The following is a 21,788-nucleotide window of genomic DNA, read 5'->3' as shown; positions in this document are numbered from 1 at the left end:
TTTCATAAACCCATGCTGACTGGGCCTGATCGCCTGGTTGACCTGTACATGCCACATGATGGCACTTAAGTTGACCTACTCCATAACTTTCACTGGCACCGAGGTCAGACTGACAGGCCTGTAGTGCCCCAGATCCTCCTTCCAGCTCTTCTTGCAGATGAGCATCACATTTGCCAACCCCCAGTCAGCTGGGACCTCCCCAGTTAGCCAGGACTGCTGGTAAATGATATATAGCTATGAATATATCCATATAGCTATGGATAACAAAGCTTTGTAAGAGGCCAGATGTGAAGGTTGATTTAAAATTGATCATTCAGAGAGCTTTTAAAACTGGCATTCAAAAATTATTTATTTAACTAATCTGCCTATTCAATCTGCTAGCCATCTATCACTTTACCTTCTCCTTCTCCCTTGACTTTGTTCTTTCATACACCACTCATTTACCTCTTTGTACGAGATGATTTATCATCTGCTTTTCCTATTCTTCTCTATTGATGGACAAGTTGCCTCTTCTCTTTATTCATATCATTCACACTCATTTAACTCCACAAATAGTGATCTATGTTCCTTCCTTCTGTGTGTCCCCTTCTCCCTCCCTGCAAGATTCGTGCTACAAATACACTTCAGGCATTTCTTCCAAGACCCTTCTCCTTCACTTGCACCAACCTGACCTACAAACAAGTTTATTCAATATTTTTCCTTCCTCCTTTCCTTCCTAGTTATAACCAATAATTTTTTCATGGAAATGAAATGGCACTTATGTCATGTGGTTTAAATGGCTCCCCCTAAATGCTTGATGCTCAACTAGTATTTTTATGAACTATCTAATGCGGTGCCAAAACCTGCTGATTTGAGTGCATTGTGGGAACAGGTGGTCCAGGCATAAACAGCCGTGGGAAGCCTTTAACTAGGTATTAAAAAATGGACGCTTGGCTGGAGGACAAAACCCGAGCAAAAGGACAGAATACATTTTAACCCCTCTTCTTTTTAAAATTCTTCCCTTCCCCTTTAAGATTAGCATGTTTTGCATATCATGTTACCAGAATATTGATTTAGTTACTGTTTTGCTGAGAATACAAAGTGCTGCCTCCTGGGAACAATAAATGTAAACATAAATACAGAATCAAATATGGTGGTAAAATGCCACAGATTCAAGTGGCACCCTGCAGTGAAAGACTGACAGATTTACTTTAAAGTAATTTATGTTTTCTTTGTGCTTTTGTTATTTAATGGAACTTTATTCATATCATTAGCCCATAATTTAATCTGTTTAATTTCCTTCCAGATGATTCTTTTATTAAAAAAAAAAAAAAGAAGAAAAGCCCCAGCAGGGGGAGGGAATTCTGCTAATTTTTTTCAGGACTAACTACTGCTGGATGTGGGTAATAGGCCTTTTACATACCCCGCTTGTGGTGGAGAGTCTAAGTGTGCAGCACGTGCACAAAGCACGCAGCTGGGAAGGAAAGAAGAGAGAAGATAGTGTTGTGCAGGGTGCCGTCCTGGCTCTCATCCTATGGATCATCTGTTCTTGTGAGGAGGGAGGTGGGGGTGGCATTGGCATTCTACTTTAGAGAAATGGAATGTGCTCTGCTTTCTAGATGTTTTGAAAAGCGGAGTGGGAAAGGGTGCTGTAGGGGACTGACTGCAGGGTTTCTGCCAGGAGGAAGGGGGTGAATACACATCAATGTCCCCAGGGTGACAGAGGGACATTGCCAGGCATCAGCAAAGGGACCCTGTGGGGTTCATTCAGCCCTCAAACCACTAATAGTAGAGGAAAGGAGCTGCCTGGTGAGGAAGCAGGGAACAAACAGGGCAGGTTGGCCCTCCCAAGTCAGTCATACCCAGCTGACCACAAGGTGTCATTATTTCGAGAATTATTTTATTCTGGTTTATTGTGTTCTAATAAAACCTGCCTTGAAGACTGAAACTCAGGGTAGGGGTATATTTATTTCAAGGAAAAGCAGGGCAGACCCACCTTAAGACTCTGGCTATTTCAGGCTCCTGCCATATGGTGCTTAATATTTCATGTTGTGGTTTTGTTGTGTGGTGGGATTTTTGCTGTTTGTTTTCTTCTCTGTCCCTCCACTGCCAGTGTTTAGGAGATAGATTGTGTTCTGCACAGCTTGACAGTTCCCTAAATTTGGTTGTAACAGTTGAAACATCATACCAGAAAGCAGCAATAGCCAAAAACTGGACCATGTGGCTCTTTGCTATAGTCACCTGATTTAGAGGTCTGTAATTAAATAGAGTCAAAACCATTTTCTAGGCCACAAACCCATTCCATCACATGCTCAACTTTTTCCTGCACCATTCAGTCACATTAACTCATGAACATGATCTGAGATAGGGGAGCGCTTCTGACACCATGTCCAGAAAGAAGCATTCCTACATTTTTTTAGAAGTATCAAATATGTGGCTGGTATATCATAGGACTGTTGAGATTTGTGAAACCTAAATCTTTAAATTCACGCTAAACCCTCTGTCATCCCAAATTGCATGATTCCCTCTGTGGCCAGCAGTTGTAAAAAGCTACGTTATGTTTTTTTTTTTTTTTTTACCCGATTCTCCAGCTGCTTGTATCCATGTGGTTTTCAGCTTATAAAGAGTGAGGCTGCACACTATGTGTGCGGTTCTGCAATACTACAACTTAGTGTTAGTGAAGTTCCACCGTATACCCTTGTCTCTGTGCAAGTAGTCCTTTCCTTTGGGTTGTCTGTGCATTGTATCAGATGAGAGTTAAAGCTGCCAAGAAATATCCCACTCCCATTTAGCTTCTGAATTTCTCCACCTCACAATTCATCAATCATGGCTGCAGGCACCTGGCAAGAAGCAGGAATGCGCAGACAAAGCAAGACAGAGTTATGGCAGCACTGATTTAGATCCAGTTTAAGTGCTGTGGAAAACATCTTGAGGTTTCTTATCAGTACTGTAGAAACACCAGTACACTCTGTTTTGCTCAGGAGTGATTCTCTAGTCATTCTGAAGGGATATATTACATTTAAGGTTGGGAAGAGGCAGACAGTAGTCCTGTTGTAGTGTTTAAAACCTGTACTCTGAAGTAATTTTCAAGTTGATGAATTTCAGTATCTCCTAGTGGGGTCAACTTTGAATATGAGTCAGACCTTTAGAAAAGGGCAGCTATCTACAAGTATTCATGAGTCCTTATCACGATTTTCGTCATTGAAAACAACATTCAGGCAGAAAGTCGTCATGCATAAGGCTTGTAATACAGCTCTGAGTGCTCTGTAAACATCCTGAGAATGTTTTAATCAGCTGAAACTTATACCTCTTGAAATTGGAAATTCAGATACTCCCTTTCCAAGGACCCTCCTCAGTAAGTGGCACTAAGTTGAAATCTTGTAATTCTGGGTTACAACATTTGCAGAAATGTTTTGCAGTGACAGGCATTAACCAGAAGATTGTCTATGGGGGAGAGGACGGCAGGAAATAATTTAATGGGTTTTTCTGCATATTCATAACATTAGCCTTTTTTTTTTTTTTAATCCCATACTATTTCTTCAGTAGTAATATACACAGTCTAGGTTTGCTTCTTAGTGAATGACTTAGATGCATTTCAGTGATATTGGTGGTAGTTAGAGGTGTAGTTAACTGCTGATGAGGATTTTTGTGGCCATGGATATAGTTAATTATTGGAGATGGGCCTTGGCTTTATGATTTGCTCAGCCTGTACAGGCAGCCAGAATAGTTGAAACTGCTTCAAGCTGCATGTATGCCAACATACCATACAGCTTTTATATACATGTTGACCTGAATTATTACATCCATCTGCTTCTTTTGTTTCATATTGGATTTAAACAGTAACATAGTTTACAGAATGCTGCTATTTCAGAAAAGCCTAAATTCTATCACCCCTCTCTTCAATGACTCCTGAGTTGGAAACACCATCTTTCATGCAGTCCATTAAGTCGATTTTGTTTTTAAATTATAAGGTACTGAAAGGAGACTCCTGATAACATCTTTACACATTAAAAACCTTGCTGGTTGAAGCTATGGTGGAATAATAAAGCTATAATAATTCATACACAATCTATGACACTTATATTCTTTCATTACATCTGAGAAAAAAAAAAAAATCTTATGAACAGATTCAGAGATTTCAGGGCTTAAAATCAGAATTTGTCACTGAAGCCAGAAACAAAAGATGCTAAGAAGGTTATTTATTTTAGTAGAATAACAAACGTTATATGTTTTCTTGTAGAATATGTGAAGTTGCTTTGTGAATATGCTGTCTACAACAAATTTCAGCCTGCAACAAATTATGTCCACTTAATGTTTTCTGCAAATGGTTGTTGAAGCATTATCATACACCTTCTGCCATGACGTTACTGTCTGGATTAATAGAACCATGGTGGAGGTCATGGGACAAATATTTGCACAGGTCTGTGTTTGGGTTCCAAGCACAAATATTTCATCATTCTGTAAACATTTCAATGGGAGGAAAAGGAAAACAATCCCTTGTTCCCCACACCTTTTTTTAGGGGGAAGTGGTGGTGGTCATTCTTGCAAGATGTGTCTAAATGAGCTTTATTTCAGAACAATAATGTAGGGGTAGAGCGTTTTTAACCACATGCGGATGTGGTCCTGAGGGCCAGACTGTATCTTGTCTAAAATAAAACTCTCAGATCATGTGCAATACTGAAGTTGAGGCCTTGGCAGCAATTGTTTTGTTCTACTGGTCTGTAATTATTGTTCCAAATAACTCATTAATGTGAATACAACCACAATTTCTTTCAAATACTATTTTTTTTATTAACTTTAGTCAGCTTTTTTTTAGCAAGGTTTGGGTTTTTTTTGTAACTGTGCAGCTTGTCTCATTGAAGAGACAAATACATAATGAAAATGCATTTGAGGTGGTTTTATCAAAATAACAGCAAAAATTACATTGAATTTGTTAAAAAATTACATAAGACAAATGGTGATGTAGAAATCATGGGTTGACAATCTGAAAAGGTTAACCTAATTGTACAGGTCCACTTTTTTTTTTCTTTGTGTTCTGTTCTTTTCTTCAAGTGAAGAGAGGCTCACCTGCCATGCCCTTTGACATATGGGTTATACAGTCAACTGTTTGTTGAGTTTGCTGCTGGGACAAACACTGAGAATGTTGAACAGTACTAAATAATGATGGGATAAGAGAGGGAAGTGGACATGTGTGTAAGGCCTGGAGAAGAAGTCTACATGTGGGAAATGTAGGAGAAGTGGGAGTTAGAGGAATTACTGACATGAAAAGAAAGATTGTAGAGGTGCATAAAAGGCATTGAAAAAGGAAAATAAACTTTTACTGATCTGTGAAAACAGAAGATGAAGGAAAATCCTTTCTATAATGGTTCTCATGGTTTAGTTGAGCCACATTTACTGAAAGGTTAGAAGACAATTATACAAGATCTTTTTAGCCATGCACTAGAAGTAAAGTCTTGTCACCATGTTCACTTACATCTCATTTCAATCAAATTCATTTCCCAGTTCATTTTCTTTTAACAGTTAGAACCACTTGGCTCTTCAAAAGGATTTTGACACTCTTTCCTAGCAAAGCCTCTGTTCCACTGTGTGTTTTGGCTCAATTATTCTTTTATAGAAAGTTACAGCTTAATTTTAAAATAATGTCATTTTTAAATCCAAGGAGCAGTTAGAATCACAGCTGTTTTCCTTCTTCCTGGTCTTCTCTTTATTACACCCAAAATGGAATCTATAATGTAAAAATGCACTTCTGTGTATGAAGGATGACTCTGCTTTCAAGTAGTGCTAAGTCATGTTCTTTAAATGATGGTAGCTTGTTAACTCCACATGTTTTCTTTGTGACAAATTAATCCACTTCAAAGTACATTCATTCAAGAATTGTTCAAACAATAATTTATGAATGGAGCTTTTATCTTGAGGATCCAAGAAATAATACAGACACCTTCAGGCAACAACAACTGTAGTAGTGCATAATTTCTCAGAAAGATTATTCCTGAAGTTTTAATTGTAAGCTTAAATTTAGAATTAGCTATTTGGCGTTGAAATTTTATAGCAGTATTTTTACTGGCATTTTTCTACCAAGTGATCTTCTGTCTAGTTCATGGTTTATCTTAGGATTGATGGGCACATTAGTTAACTTTTGTTTCCATTTAATGTTTTGTGGAACATTTGCCTACATTTCACCTGTTATGCCAACTCTGAATCATCTGCATTATATTTTATACTTATGTCACTTAATGTCCCTCACAATAATGGAGATATAGGATCTTGCAGAACAAGCACTTATGATTACTCTATTTATTACTCATATTTTAAAATGGGAAAAGGCATTAGAGCTATTGGAAACACAATTAGTTAGGATGCATTTGATTAAATAAAGCAATGAGAATAGATAGAACAACAAATGCAATTCCCAGGAACAAGTGTTTGCAGTAAGTCTTCAAATAATAAAACACTTTCTTTGTAGACTTCCATATCTTTCATTTTGTATGGCTAACACCCTGCCCTCGCAGAAAAACCCACATAATCTGCTTTTGAGATACTGAGTGCTGACTGAGAGATAGTGAATTTCCATTGGCTGAGATTTGAGGTTTATGTTTGTTTAACGGAAACATTTCAAAATAATTATATGTAACTGGTAAATTCAGGTACCAGTTGAGCTACATCTGGTAAAGAGGTAGAAAAGGAAAACAAGTGTGTCCTTAAGGTATTAACATGCTCATTCCATGTCCAGATACTCTTCTGTGTTGCCTCTTCTTCCTGGACCTTGTATTTCTTCTTATTTTTAAGGTGAAACAAAGAAATACGGTCAGGATGTCAATATCCAAAACTAAATCCAGGATTTAGAAAAAATTACAAGCAAGTCCAGTGGTAAAATTCAAGTTAATAATTGAAGTCACATATCAATGAAGTCTTCAAGAAGCATAAAGCTGGGACTTTCATTCAGCATTGTCTTTCCAAAAAGTTTTGAAATATAAATGGCCAAATCCTGGGGCTGTTACTCAGCTTTAGCTGATTTCTGGATACTGAACTGTAAGAAAACAAGTATTAGCTTATAGTATGAAGGTTTTAAGCGTATTTAATAAGTTTCTGAAGTTATTTCTTGAATATGGATTGCACAAGGAGAATGATAAATGTTTTAGAGACTGGCATGTAGCAGTGCATATTCATATCCTTTGCAAAGGATTTACTGATTGCAATATCTATTATAGAAATCTCAAATCCCTCCTCAGATTTTTTTTATATTTCTCAGAATAGAGACTAACCTTTGACTCTGCACATACAATTTCAGAATCCTCTCTCTTTTTATTTTTTTCCATTCATGATCCTATCAAAGTGTTTCTTTATTTCCACTTATTTTTTTCCAGTAGATGTTTTTATATTTTCATGTTCTTTTTAGCATCTACCTTTGGACAATAAAAAAAAAAAGAATTTTTCTTCTATATCTGTTAAAGTGTTCTTGTTTTTTCTTTCTTTTTTTTTTTCCTTATTGAGTTTCATTCTTGACAAAATTCTAAGAAGAGAATGTCACAATTTTGTTGCATTAATAGGATACCAATAAGATAGTGGATTGTGGAAGTTTGTTTTGCAAAAAGCAAAAGTTTGAAGGGAAATATTGCTACTCCTGCATTATCTTTTCAACTCTATTAAAAAAAATCCAAAAAAGTGTATTACATTGAACACGTGTGTGTATGGTCACATAAATGCAATTTTCTTACTGAGTATTTTGTGTTCCTAGATTTTCAGTACCAATATGAAGGGTAAATTACAAATTGTTAGTATAGCTGGGAACTGTGAGTTTCCAAGTGGAGAATGCACAGGTATTAACACATAAATTCACACATACAGCCTTTTTCTCAAATCTCTGTCTTTTGTTTGTTTCCTGCTGTGCTAAATTACTACCCCTGTTCTTCAGACACTAGTCAATCTTCAAAAATCATCTGTCTTTCTATTTGTATGAGGGTAACTGTACCCAATTTATTACAACACTCCATTCCCATTTCTTATCTTCAACTCTTAAACAGTCTGAGATTCTTTGGTATGGAAGACAGAAGATAAAGCTACATTAAATGAAACTGAATTCAGCTGAATCTATCTGAGTGGCCTAACAACTTTTGAACTTGACAAGAGAACTTAAGATAGGAAGTTACAGTGATATATTAGACAGGAAGACACTGTCCCAACCACTGTTTCACCTTTTGCCCAAAATCTTCAAAGGAGAACAGATCATTGAGAAGAATTTCCTGGATTATCTTTGATTTGCTGCTGACATCATTGCTGCTACTAAAACCTCAGAAAGAGAGTTTGGCAGTTATAATGTTCACTTGGAGAATCAGGAGGATCTGTAGAGCACTAAGATCTCGACTTAAACTGACATTAAAGAAAAAAATGACTTAAGTGAACATGAAGAAGTTAGAAAGTATTGTAGAGAAAAATGACACATTATTTAAATCTGTATGGAAAAAAGGGATTTAGAGAGAGAGATTTAGGTTTACTTTTTTTGCATCGATTAAAAGTTATCCTACTTACAACTGTATATTGAATTGAGATGTTTAATTTCAACTGAGCTATCTTATTACACTAATCACTTAGTATTGTTGCAAAGAAGAGCAATTATCCTGGTAGATAATATATAAACATAATTTAGTTTCTGAAATTGAGTAGCCCTGTGTTTAAATACAGTATGGAACTTGTCCTCTCTATCCCAATTATGTTAAACACATCATGACCAAGCAAATTCAGCAATTGTGAATGTTTCCTTTTAGGAGCTTGTGACTATACCTGGTCAATAAGATTCAATACCTTTTCAAATCAAACAGTGTAATTTTTGCTTTACAGAAAGGAAGATGACGTGAAAGGCCTAAAAACCGTGTGGATACCAGTAGAGTGCGTTCTTCCGCACAGGAGGAGGGTCGGGATGACTTCCCTCAGCCTTGTCAACTCCCCACCACCCTCCTCCTCTTTCTCATCACCACCTGATTTCCCCAGATTTGAGAGTTTTGCTCTCTTGGGATGTCTCAGCTTTAAGAAAAGAAAACTGTCAGCCTCGCTGGCCATAACAGAGCTACTATTTAATTGCACATGCATGCATAGAAAGGTTGTTTTCAGTGTGGAGGCTTTATCTTTGTTATTGGCTTATTGCTTTTGCTTTCTCTCAAACAGCTTTCTCTGACTTAGTTCTTCTGGTATTCTAGATAGTTTCTGCTAAGCAGAAAACCCAAGACCTATGTGCTATTTATAATAAATAGGTGTATCACACATAGTTCCTAAGGAAAACAAGCAAAGGCCACATCTTCAAATGCATGATAGTGTGTTCTCACAACCTGCAGAGAGATTACACCAATTTGCAGCCATTGATGTCTTATCTGCTCTTCTTATTTGTAAGTTAGGCTGAACCGATTTGATTGTGATTTAGGGTTGATGGTTTTAAAGCACAGAGATTGAATTCAAATATTAATGTAAGACTTAACTGATTATTTATATTAATTTAATATTTGACAATAGGAATTAATACAAATTATGTTAACACTTGACATCATGTCACTTGAAATTCATGTATGACTTGGCACAAAAGTCCGTTTTCGTAGTTGTTTCTATATAATTTTGGCATAGGCAGCCGTACTCTTCTGGGGTGTTTTTGTTTGCTTGTTTTAAAGTTTATACTTCCTAATAAAATTGCTTTTCAATATTTATGAAATGTTTTGTCATAAAGTGGTCATTTAATTCTTGTCTTCTAATTGTAATGGACCATTATTGCTGCTGATTTACAATATATTATCCTCTTACAAGCAAATTTAATCACATGAGCTCTATTTCCCTCTAATCTTTATTTGAATATTGCAGAAAATACTCCACCACATGGCTTATTTACCAAATAAATGAGTGTTTTCCAAAAATATAACCGTTCCTGAAAATCAATCCAACAAAATCAAGTTTTTCTTAAAGTGGAAAGTAACCTGCAAATATCTGAATGGCTAAATAAAAAAGGCCAGAAAGAGAATATAACAGTTTTCATATATCAAGAAAAGATAATATTTTGAAAGAATGAAGTTGTGCTTGCATTCTGAAAGAACAAATGTAGAAAGTTACCTGAATAACATTTTCTCTGCTGTTATATCTAGGCAATTTTACCACACTAACATTTCAATCACTGTAAGTAATTTTTTCCATAACCATTTAGAGCTTTTCATAATTTTGGTAAAGTTAAAAAGAAAAAAAAAATCATAGTTGCTTTATTTTTCTCAAGAAATAGTAAAAGATGAAGCCGAGAAGTTTCAATTTACTTTGCAATAATTCAAGTAAGGATGTCTCTTCCTTTCCTCCCATGTGTCTCAATTTTCCATTATGCTGAATTTTCTAAAGAAAATTGTATAAGTAAAAGTTTTTACAAAGCAGATTGTCTGGAACTGAGGTTGGGGATTTTTAATTACAATTTTAATTTCAGCTGACTTGGTTTTACTTAGCAAAGATATTTTAAAATCTTGTCCTTATTATTATGAGCCAACCAAGCAAGCGCTTGCCGGAGACACCATTGCCATGGCACTGCGGCCCAGGTTCTCCCAGTCAGCGCAGGCTGTAGTTCTGTGGCTCACCATGGTACCTCAAATCACTGAGTTTGTATCACCTGAAACCATGATAGTAACTCCCATTAAAGTTCCAGTCCGTGCTCTTGATGCAGTTGATTCTTGTAAAGTTAGCGACTCAGGATGTGAAGGGATGTGTATAATTGTGTTTGTTTGTCCATATTTTTACATCTGTTGCTATTCCAACTTCAGTTGCGTGGTAAGGTAAGTAGGATGTCATTTCTTACATTGCTACTTGGTTTGGTTGTGTTTGATCCTGAGAACTCTGAATTTTGAATTTATGGTCAGAGGAAGGCAAACAAAAAAATGCAGGTTACGTTTCTAGACATTTTGGTTTATGTGTACTTGAAAGAAATAGCTACAGAAACCTCTTTGTTTCAGGATGAGCCTTAAAATAAACAATGTGTCAGGACAGAACAACTTGATTCTGAACACTGAATCAGAGAAATGAGCAAATGCTGAATTCTAAATTGAATTGAAAATCAATGAGTTTCATTTAATAACCAAACATTTGAATTATTTATTAAAAGTTCCAGATATCTGTACAGAGAAAATCTTATGCCTTCAAAATAAACAGCAGAAAAAAGTAAATTCTGTAATTTAAGCTCTGTTTTCAAGATAACATGCGATTAGAATAATTAATAGAATTGTAAATACAATACTATTTCTAGAAGAGCTTTATCTTGTGAAACAAATCATTTAATTATAGTGACAAAGCTTGCAGCTGAAACAAAAGAAGGAAGAAAGATTTTTTTTTCCCTAGAACTGAGTAGGAATTTTCTGATGGTATATTCTTTCATTAAGAGAATTAACTTTGTCAAAAAGAAGCTTTCCACTGGAATATGTCTCTTTTTTTGAAGATCCTTTTTTCTCTCCTGAAGGTAATTTCTGATTTGCCAAGGCACTGATTCTGAGCGAAACAAAGGATTTCCTTACCCAAGCCACTGTAGTTCCTATGAAAGGAAAATCGCCTTCAAAGTTCCTGCTCTTAATCTAGCAGACTGAAAACCACCATGCAGGTTCCCTGCAACCTAAATGAACATCCAAATAGCAGGTACAGTTGTGGTTTTGTTCTTTTTCCCTCCTCTCCCTCTCCCCCTCCCCTTTGTCCTGACAAGCTCTGAGAATGCTTTAGTTTGTTTCAATGTACTGTGGGAATATTCTGAAATCTCAAAAGTCAGTGGCAACATCATTGCTGCCCAACTCCCTTTTGCACAGATTTCAGAAGTCAGACTGTTTTTAGCTGTTCACTTTTCACAGATCACTCCAACAAGAGTGATATTGGTACCTGATAATAGTTTTGTTCTTCATGGGCTCATCACATATGTGGACTACTAGAGATTAGGATGAAGCGCTCTGTGATATACTTCAGATGGCTTCGAAGTTTTAAGAGATTAGAGATCACTCAGTAAGTCAGAACAATTAATGTGATCTGTTTTTGAAGGGCTGATTACAATTAAGCATTTAAGCTGAAACAGATCTTACATGATTTGTTGTGTTCAAATTGTTTCACAATCGCCCTGAACTCAGTTTGGGTGCAGGCTACTTACCCACCCCATTCACTCCTGTGGTGTGTGATACTGGGCTGCCTGTCAGTACAAGGGGACTGCAATCTTGTGTCTCTGATATCAAATGTAAGATGGTATCACAAAAGCAAATAAGAGTGGCAAAAGCTACAAGGCCAGACACAGGAGACTTGTCTCGTGACAGTATTCTAAACCACAGGGTCTATCCCAGCTTACCCAGGTGTGTTCCTGAGTGGGATCTGGGAGCTTTCATCAGTGATTTCATCAGCTGTAGCCTCAGCTCTGAGGGTCCAGTGGAACAGGGATAATACTATGAGCAAACAGGAAACTTGTGGCAGACCATGGTGTCTCATTCACACAGTTATCTGCAATATTATTGAGTTATATCTGTCCCACTGTGAATGTGTCTTTTTCATTTGCGGTTTCAAATTGAAGTTTTATTAAGGAATTAAATACATTGCTTCAATTTCTGAAGTTTTATGTAGGTCTTCCATTAAGTCTCAGCATGAAGCAGCAGGGTTTTCGGTCAATCCTATGCAACAATTCAAAAGCATTTATTCAAGCTCGTTGCCTTTGACTTTATTTCTAGTAATTTATATTGCTGAAGACAGAAACAAGACATTTACTAAAATCACACACACACTTGTACACACTGAATTTGCTGTAAAACTGTAAACATGTATGAGTTTTATCTTGTTAGATTAGAACATAGGGAGCCCATTAGATTTAACCAATAGATGTCTGATTTATGAACTTTAGTTGCTGAGAGCAGTAATGGCTGACTGGTGCTCATTAGTACTAAACATAATGAAGCAGCAGCATGGCTCATGGCTTTTTCAGATCCTAGCTGTCACAACCGTAAGTGTCAGGAATCTTGACTTCCATGTGGACTCCAAAGAAGAGTTTTCTCCACAGACAAAGACTTTCCTGTTGACACTGGCCAAGCTTAAGCCCTTCCCATTTTTGTCCTATTTATTTCAATGTTAGATGAATATCTTCTGCACCACAGCTTGTCTTGCTTCGTTTTCTTTTCCTACCTACTTCTGGGCACTGTTTCTCAGGCTCCTTGACTCCTTTGTAGACTTGTTGTTCAGGCTGTGATCTAGTCAGCCCACCAGCCTGTTTTTTCTTCTTTCTCCTTGGTGGCTTATGCACTGTGTACCTTTCTTCCTTTCCTACTGACTTCAGGTCACGGAACTTCCCTCTCAGTCTGCACATTTCACTGTAAGTTCCTCCCCTGCTTTCTCACAGCAGTAACCCTGATTCCTTTGGTCCTGTCTTTGACTATATTTTATATGTAGGATGCACAATGAACACCTGGCCTTGCTTCCTTCAGTACCTGGCTACGCTGGGTTTTAATTCAGACCAAAATGGAACTAAGACTCAGTGCAAACTCAGTGCAAGGTGGGGCACAGGGGCTGGTCAGCACTCAGTGCTGTGGCAATATGGTGTCTGCTCTGGGAAGATTGATCATTGGGACTTTAGCTGCCATGCTCTACTGAGGGAGTTAGGAAGAGGAGAAAAATCTCTTAGCATTTGAAAATGAGAAATGAAGTAGACCTGATTGGTTTGAATTATGGTTTGAACATATCTTGCATGCTTCTGGTTCAAATCCATAGACAAATTCATTGTACTCAAGATCTCTGCTAGAAAATCCTAACATTACAGTCAATGAGTGGCAACATAATGCAAAACCAAGTCAATTTCAAAGTTTCATCTTGTAGTGAAAGATATGCATTTTAAAACTTTGAACCTCTACAGAATTCAGTTTATTTGTCCTTGCTTTTAAGCTGTGTTGTCTATTTAAAGGCTGTGAGGTGCTTAGAACAAGGTCATCAGAACTGAGGCTAAGCTTGTCAAAAAATTTTGTAAGCATTTTTTTCTTTTTACATTTTTCAGTGTTGAAGTGTTTTTCTCTATACTTTTATCAAAGAAACACTATAGCCTAGAGTTACTTGACTATTGCGGGGGGAAACCATGATTTCGAACTTTTACTTTACCATAGAGGAAGTATAAGTGACAGAATACTTAGTTTGCACTTTTTTGAAATCAGAATTCCATTTCTGGCTATATTCTACTTGTTTTTATTGTTTGTACTTGACTGAAGGCTATGAGTTTAATGGATAACTTTGATTATTATTAAATTAAAAACTTGTCTCTGATTTTCTTTCTCCCACTTTCCTGCAAACTACTCAGTTAACCCTGAGACAAATTAATCCCTTTGCCATAGATATGTAGGGAAAAAGCAATCTGTGCAGTTCTCCACAGGCTGTGGAATGTTTAAAATTAGTTATTAAACCAAAAAAAGTATCTGAAAATGTAAATATCATCCAACATATGTAAGGATTGATTTTTGAATATTATTAACTGCCATAAATTGTTACAGATTTCAAGCTTCAGTGTTCTTTTTTTCACATGCAGATGAAAATGTCTCTGATATATTCCTACTAACTGTACTATTTTCTAAGATTATTCAAGCAAGTAATGTTACAAGGTTAAATGTATATCTATTTTTTTCTTTCTCTAGATCTCTTGAGGTATCTGGCATTTACCTGTGCAGATGTATTCCTCAATCTTCCCACTTTCAACCATCCCTATGGCTGCAGTTTCCTGGCTATCAGCTGTCCTTTCACATTTGCCTGCAGATTTGGTAATTCATTCCTTTGGGGACCTGTTATCTGAGAAGGAAAGCAATCCCATTTAAAATTATATTCCATTTTAAAAATCAACCTTTGATTTGCAAATAAACTGTATGAATAGTAGACAGAAACTTTCCTGTGTGCAACAATGTCAGGAAAGTATTTTGATAAAGCAGTTTACATGCATATTTAAGTCGCTTAAGGGATTAGCGTACCCTGATGGTAACTAAGTCTGACCTAATTTCTTAGATCACTTCTGAAGCTGTCTTTGTCTCAGCCTACTCACTGCTGTCTTGAGCCTCTGAAGCAGATTTAGTGCTTTTATAATTCCATATTCAAGGATGTGGGTCCTTCTGTTTAGGGAGAAGGTTCAATCTTAAATGTAACTGAGGTATTTTCTTACAGCTACACCTGGGCAGAGGAAGGCAATTCTATGAGGTGAATCCCAGTGTCTGGAGTGTGCTGGTAATTTGGTTTCATCTGGAAATAAAACGCTTTGTGTTTCGATGAAGGGGGATTTTCCGAGGCCCGAGATACTGGCCCTTATTTTTGTAAACAGGAGGCACTTTTTGGGGGGACATAGCCCATGAATCAGGCCCCACGACAGGGTGCAGACCTTGCCCTGCAGGCAGCCTCTGGCCCCTGCTGCCATGCGGGGAGTTAGGTTAGGCTATGGTTGGACTCCATGATCCTGAGGGTCTCTTCCAACGGAAATGATTCTATGATTGTAGGATGAGGTCAGTCTGGGATGGCTTGTCAGCTGGGCACAAGGCTTGTGTTGGCTTTACGGAGCCATGTATGTCAAGGCTGTGCATCCGGTTAGATCTTGGTCCTACTCCTGCAACTGTAAGTATATGTAACACTTGTTGTGAAGAGAGTCTGCACATGCATCACTTGACAGTTTAATGTAACCAAAATTTTATTTCATTCTGCTATAAATAAAAAAATTTAATTCTCAATTTACTGTTCACTCATATGCTCAAAGAATATACATTCATGATGTCAGTGTATGATGCTATCACCAGTCATATATCTTCCATTACCCACAGAAGTTTAGAAGCTTCTATCACTGGCAGTAGTTGATTGAATATAATATTTTATAATACTGAATTCCGTGTTGCAATAAACATTTCATTCAAAGCAGTAATAGCAGACTATTATTCTAAGCAGCCTTAACCTTTCTTAGCGGTAAGAAATTATTTAGAATTATTCAGAGTAAAGTATATAGGTGAGATGTTAATGGAGAACCCGTTAGCCCAAAATACTGTTTTAATCAAGAATTTGAAATGCAGACTGGAGTAGGATTTGATACTATAATAACACCTTTCTTACTGAAGGCATTCTAAAGCAATTTTCAGTAATGAGCTAGATGGTGTGGGTGCTCTGACTGTGTAGGGAATACAAATACCAATAGCCACAATTTGTTCAACATAAGCTTTCTTGCACAGAGATTAGAGTATGGAAATATGTTTGACTGGAATGAAGTAAATTGCTTAAGAGGCTGCACACCTGCCCAGAAATAATTTAAAAAGAGTGCCAGCCCTTTCACCTAAACACAAAGAGGAATTAAATAGCTAAGTTAAAGGTCTTTTTCATTTTCAGCAGTCCTTTCCAGGGCTCCATGTCTCTTCTCTCCCATACCTCAAGCCTCAAAAATACCACACACAGATACACCCTCATTACAAACAGTCCAGGAAAACAAGGAGCAGTATAGCTAAAAACCAATATCAAAACAGGGAGAACTGCAGAGAGAGCGCATAAGTGAAATGGGGTGAACTTTAAAGTTCTTTGGAGTCAGTGAATATTTTACTCCTGAACCAGTAGCATTGTAGGCTTCCAGAGTCTCACTGCTTCAGAGTTAGTGAGTGGATTGTAGCCAAAAACTCTCAGAAAGTAGGTTAAAATGCGTTTTGTTTAAGAAAGGGAGAAAAAAAAGATTCTGAGTTCTTGTATATGGAAATCAACAGCTATATGGTAGAGATTTACATGATGAATTATATTAGAGAATAAGAGAAATAAAACAATTTTTCCTGCTTTAATATCTTATGCATTGGAATGCTTTGTATATTAGCACCTTGTAGCAACTCTGTGGCAATGTAGTCTCTAAATTATTGATTTATATATGGCTAGAAAGCATCCTTATAGTTGAGGCAAAACTCTGTAAAGCATGAAGAGCAATGTCTTCATATATTGTATAAATCTGCATTAGCTTCACTAAAGCAATATAATTAGAATATCTGAAGAGATAAAAGTCTCCATTAAATACAAAATGGAAAATTACAGAAAATAAGTTATTTTACTTTGATTGAAAAACTGAACTCAGTTTCAAAAGGCAACTCTAATTAAAATTATATTCAGAAAAAACTACATTACTTGACAGGGATATAAAAATACTTTAAAATTGTTATTCCTAAGGAAGTAGAAATAAAATTGGTTGGCCAATACAGCAAGGATTTTGCTACTCCAAAATTAATGCCCATTTGAAATTAATGGCATGAAAGCCAACAAAATGAAACAATGGGAGTAAAGTGGTAATGGATATACTCGGTAAAAATAACGAAATAATGACATTTTAACATCCATAACATACAGAAAATTCTAACAGAGATCTTGTGATTGACCTGAAATTTAGCCATGACACTGAAAACTACAGCATATATAGGAATACATCAAAGTCAGATACTATTCCATGAAATTTATATAGCAGTGATAATAAAAATGTTTCCATAATTATTATCTTCAGTAACTTCCTCATGTAATTTCCTGTATTTTTAGGAATAAAGATATTTAGTCTGTCCTGTAGGCATCATGTCTAAAGTCATGTCTGTTCCATGCTTTACCAATTACAAATATTTTATGTTTTAAACATTTTTATACCTATGCAAGCAAGACATTTTGAAGTAGTATTGGATTTATTGCTGCATAAAATATGACAAATGGCTGAATTCTCTGTAGGCTTCTTGAGCTGCATTTCTCTGTTAACTGGCCTAGGAGTTTAATTTTTTCACTCCAGAATTCTTAGTTAGACACACAGTGTGGAACTGATCTGATTTAACGCAGACATCTAAATGCTGGATCCATAGGTCTGAGTCAGTCACTCCCAATCTCCTTAACAACTGCAGAACAGGCATCCTTAAATGTTTATTGTTAGATCAGATAAATTGCATATCTCTCTCCCCACTTCCCTCTGACACTTTATAATTATCCTGGAAAACCAGACATGTGATTGTCTTAAAATGATTAAATGTTCCATGTTACTATTATGCAGTGTTTTTTTCACAGTGCAAGCTTAGAGACTGCAATGAGAGTGATTGTTTGTTATACAATAGTGCAAGGTTTCCATATCTTTTCTTTACTCTTCCCTTTAAATACCAAGTGTCAAAATGTTGAGCTTACTAGCTTGTTATGGAACTTCAGTTGTTGTTCTCTGTTTCTTCATAGCCTTAAGTGTCCTTAAGAGATTAGGATAACCTTGAGAACAAAAGAAAATGCAGAAGTAATTTATTGCAAGCAGTACAACAGCAGAGGGTATTATGTTGATAAGGGAATAGCCCTGGAACATGACAAATGCAAATAAGGCAGGCGGTAATGTAGTGCATGTTTAAGAACAACTTATATAATAGGTAAGTACTGGGGAAACGATTTCATATCTTGTATGGCAGCTTTTGATATATTTTGCGAATTCCAATATGCTGTCCTTAAAGTTGAACCACTGCTTATCAATTCACCCTCCCCCACTACATACATACATACTCATTTGTAAAAATTACTAATAAGACCAAGCAGAATAAATTGAAACAAACTATTTTATATATTTTAAAGAGTATACACTAACGGGATGAATTTTAAGTAAGACAGCCAGCTCAAAGTATGTTTCAGTAAGAATTCCTGCAACCATAGTTTAAACAAGACATTTATTAATATTATAACATAACTGCCACTCTCCTGAGAAACATATCAAAATCAAGTTCTTACTTCTGCTTCACAGCTGAATCCAGTGTTGCTTAACTAAATGTAGAAACTAATCTACATCTTGAAGAAAATATTATTACTTGCACTGCTTTAAGTCCAACTAAACATTTAGACAATTTTTAATTGAAAGAAGGTCGGACAACGTAGTAAGTATTTGGAGCTGGGAGTAAAAGCAAAATTAGTTGCTCTGGCGCAAGCCATTGGCTTGTTATGGAGGAAGATGATTACTATAATTAGTGGCAGTGAAGATGTACAATTCTCTTTATGAAATGGCTATGGATGATCTCCAAAAAATTATTATTCTGGCTTTCTAGCCAGAAAAATATCAAAATGGGACACCTGTGTTCCAGATAGGAATGGCTGTAAGTATGTTGTTACAATACGTAAGCAGTCACTGCATTCTCATGTATTGTATTTGTTGCTGGAGTCAGCTGAAACTGGAAAATTGGTTCCATTTGAATGGGAAGATGAGAGATGGACAACATTTGAGCAAAGTTCACTTTTCCTTCACTTTTCTTCCTTACTGTTCTTATTACATTAGTGCTTTTATTCTGGAGGTCAACGGAGGAATCTATCGTCTCAATTGCCTGCTGTAATTCATAGGCCAGAGAGTAATAATCAACCTTTCATCTCCCCCGAGTGCCCCCAGCAAGTAATCTCTTAATTCTTACATGAAAATGCCACACCCTGCATAGGAAGCTTTAAAACATGTCTGTCATTACATATCTGTGTTTTCCTTACATGGCAGATACATAGGTTTTAGCACAACTTGAAAGAAAGAAAGAGAATGAAGGTCACTGTTTTGCTCTAAAAGCAAGGAGAAGGAAAATCTCACTCTATTTGTGGCTATTTTGAAAAAGAAAACAATTTCCAAGTTGTGTTGTTTGTTTGTTTTTTTTAACAAAACAAGTTTGTCAGCACAATGTTTAAAACCTACTGGCACAAGACTCTTGGAAGAGCAGGCAGAGGAATGTCTAGCGTCTGCAGTGAGGTACATGTCACTTAACTCTTTCAGGGCTTAATTGCTGCTCAGCATTTAGAGAAGCTGGGATTTTTTAGCTGAAGAAGTTTTATATTGAAATTCCTCTTTGGTTTCTATGCTACCTGGAGTCCATGTAATCTAAGGGCATAGTTTCAAGGTTGTGTCTTTAGACCTGGCAGTTTAAACTTCATGTAATTTATGCATTAGGCATTTAAGTCCCCTTTTCAAGCTGTGGTATCTTATCTGTTTGGGGGTCATTATGGTTTTAAGTATGCTGTACTTATTTGCTCAGTCAAACCAGAAGTCTCTGAAAAGAGGTTATCTGGTATTTAAGTGGAATTTCAGACAAATTTTCTGTTTTCTTACTCCTGTAATGCATATTGATAGTTCTATATATCACATATCTTCCAGCTGTAACTTCTCAGCCATTACTGATTATATGTAGACTATTTTTCTCATTTTTACAGTGCTGCCACCTATGGTGTAGAAAGAATGAGGAAAAGCGTGTAACAGTAATGATACATAAATAGTGCTTTCAGACCAGGGAGAGAAATACTGTGTACCCAAATGAAGATTAAAGAGAATTTGTAGAGAAAGAACTACCTGATTTGGAATGAAGTCAGGAACCCTGTGGCTAATGAGCTCATCCTCATAAAAAAAACCCACAAGGCAAATTAGGAACTCAGGCCCAAAAGTATAGACCATCAAAAGTAGATTGTTAGTTCTATTCTACAATGATTCTATGAATTCCATATATTTCATGAAATATCAAAAATATTATTCAACAGGATCTGAAATCATAATTTAAATGTCAATGATAGGATAACATTTAAATCTAAAATAAATTTCTATGAAAAATTGTACTGTCCTTCTAAGATGAGGAGAAAATCTGTCTCAATAGATGACAGCAGAGTCCTTCTGCTTTTCTTCTTTAATCTCTTTCAAAGGCCAGCAGATATTTTATAATGGTCCTTTTTTTTCCCAAAGCAGGCACCTGAGGAGGCCTTATATTTGATGCTCCATTTCCCAAACTAAAATCCCCTGCCTTGACATTGTTCAAGGTGAGCTGAAATAGGGCAAGACACACGCTGTTCTTACAGCTGTATTTGTTCAGGTGCACAGTTCCCAACTGCATGGGGCTACCGCTCCCAGTACCAAATGCCAGAAGGCAGAAAAAGGGGAAATGGATAGGGAGGAGAATTTTATTTAAAGGTCCTGCTATTGTTAGAACAGTTACAGTATCCAAAAGCATTATAATTAACAGTATCAAACATATGATTTTCTCTTCCTTGCTCTAAAAGCAAACAAATTATATTGTTGTTTCATGGTGATAATATTCAGATTTGGCTGTGTTTCAGAAACAGAGGAGTGCCCTCCTTTTTCTTTCCAAAGAACTGCAGGCTCTATATTTTTTTTCATAGAGTCCTTATTAAAGAAAATAAATGTTAATGGGATGCCTCTAGCAGTATAATTAAAACTTTCTGGCTTGATTAAAGTATGCAACTGTCAACTGCTACACTGTAAGAGATGCTGCCATTGACATTTTGGAATATGCAATGTATTCAGGAGAAAATGTCCCAAAGGGGGTTTAGTTTCTTCTAAGTAAGCATAATTCATGACAAAATTTAAAGAAGAAAACCATGAAGTGAACTAAAATAAACAAGACACTTGCAAGTATGAGTGAATCTTACTAATGTTCAACCAAAAATTGGTGTTGTATTCCCAAGACAAGACATTATACATTTATATATAAATAATGAGAAGTTATATAAAAATGTATGTGCTACAGACAGCACTGGTATCTGGGCATCTGCCTTGCTTACTAATGAGGCTTAGACACTGAAGTGAGTCATGTTGCCGAGGAATATGTTCTTGTGTGCATTTCTGAGAGAAATCTCAAGATCTGGGTGTTTCATTCAAAAAGCTGGGGCTGAGAGGAAGGGGATAGTATGAGTAGGTGTGTGAAACATCAAGTAAGAGGTGGAGAGAACAAAGTAATGTACAAAATTATTGTATGTTCTAATAGACATTATCCTTTCATCAGAGAGTGTAAAAAACTCCCTACTCGGGTCAAGGGAGAGTAAAAAAGTTCATTTATAACAACTTGCAG

This window comes from Streptopelia decaocto (genome assembly GCF_964273445.1).
Source record: "Streptopelia decaocto genome assembly, chromosome: 12".
In the NCBI taxonomy this organism is placed as follows: domain Eukaryota; kingdom Metazoa; phylum Chordata; class Aves; order Columbiformes; family Columbidae; genus Streptopelia; species Streptopelia decaocto.
Note: the sequence above shows the minus strand (reverse complement) of the source record.